At 24.0% G+C, this 1,785-nt stretch overlaps 1 long non-coding RNA gene across 1 annotated transcript in view; it reads left to right on the forward strand.

Annotated features, from left to right (window-relative positions):
- Positions 1 to 1,785, forward strand: part of LOC110269145 — a 25,130-nt gene that overhangs the window by 9,896 nt on the left and 13,449 nt on the right. The gene's annotated exons all lie outside the window — the stretch shown is intronic.

Below are 1,785 nucleotides of genomic sequence, written 5' to 3' on the forward strand. Positions count from 1 at the left end.
AATTTATTTAAAAAATATTTTATATTTTAATAATTGTTGTGTTTGCATATTTTGTATGGTATTGTATCCTGTATCCATATAGGTATTTGTTATTCATAGTGTTTATTTTATCTTTACTTAGTGGGCTATCAGACACTTTTCCCACCTGTGAATTGAAGCCCTTTTTTGTTTTTTGTTTTTATAAACTATGTTTATATGATTAATTGTATTAATAATATGTTGAATCATGATTATTTGTGTTGATAATATATTATATAAAGTCATATATAAATAAAATTTTACGTTTTAGTAATCATTAAACCATACCATTAAGACTAACAATAAGGATACAAATGAGATCACGTATAGAATATACAATTTAACTTTATGACTTTCAAGTTTTAAATTACATTTTTCATCACCTTTTATTTTGAATAATTCAGGAGGAATAAGGAATATAAGTTGAACCTTAATTAGCAACCAAATATATATTTTGTTAGTATGGAAAAAGAAACAAAGAAGTGCAGAGCAAATTAAAGTAGTTCAAGTGAATCATGGAGACAAGAATAATTGAAAGAGCTTCAAACTTTGTTTTTATCTAATTTAGAAACTTTAAAAGAATAATGAAAAATGAAATATTCGAAACTTTTAAGTAATAGGTTATTCTCTTCGATAACTTTTTCATTTTATACTTTTTCCCATCAACAAATTTTACGAAATTTCAAAATGGAACATTCAATTTTGAAGCTGTCTTATGATCCGAAGACAAGAGTGCAGAGTTTCATATAATTTATCACAAAAGAAAAGAAACATATTTTTCATATTATCGCCCTCTTATCTTTTTTATAAAATTCTTGTATATGACATAGAGAGTATAGTCTTTCTGTCTCAAAAATATATGTGAGTACAAAATAATAAGAGTAAAGTAACGTTCTTCTCCCCAACGTTTGGGGTAAGTCTTAAAGTTATTCCTAATGTTTTAATTATCTTATTTAAGTCACTAACGTTTTAAAATTGACTCAATATTGTTCTGCTGTTAGGATCCATTAACAGAATTGACGACGGGACAAAATTGAGACGATTTTGAAACGTTTGGGACTTAAATAGGACGAAAACGTTAGAGATAAAAACGATACATAAAAATAAATTTTAATTTAATTTTATCTTTCAATAATATTAATTTTTTACTGTACATAGTATTCAATTATTTTTTAATTACATCTAAATAAATTACACTTAATCATATTACTTTCAATTTAAATAAATTAATTTTTTTTATAATTTTAAAGAATTTTGATACATTAGAGACAAAAGGTATAATTTATATTTTATTGTATATATATTATTTTTTTCTTTTCTGTAAGTTTATATACTAGTCATTCTACAAATATTTCATGATAACTAAAAATCTTTAAGAATAAAATTATAAAAAAAATTAATTTATTTAAATTGAAAGTAATATGATTAAGTGTAATTTACTTAGATGTGATTAAAAAATAATTGAATACTATGTATAGTAAAAAATTGATATTATTGAAGGATAAAATTAAAATTTATTTCTATATATCATTTTTGTCTCCAACGTTTTCGTCCTATTTAAGTCCCTAACGTTTCAAAATCGTTTCAATTTTGTCCCGCCGTCAATTCTGTTAACGGATCCCTAATGGCAGAATAACATGAGTGAGTTTTGAAACGTTGTGGACTTAAATAGGACGATTGAAACGTTAGGGACAATTTTGGAACTTACCCCAAACGTTGGGGACAAAAACGATACTTTACTCAAATAATAAAAAAAACTATATATAT

The sequence above is a fragment of the Arachis ipaensis genome, chromosome B01, assembly GCF_000816755.2.
Source record: "Arachis ipaensis cultivar K30076 chromosome B01, Araip1.1, whole genome shotgun sequence".
Classification (NCBI taxonomy): Eukaryota; Viridiplantae; Streptophyta; class Magnoliopsida; order Fabales; family Fabaceae; genus Arachis; species Arachis ipaensis.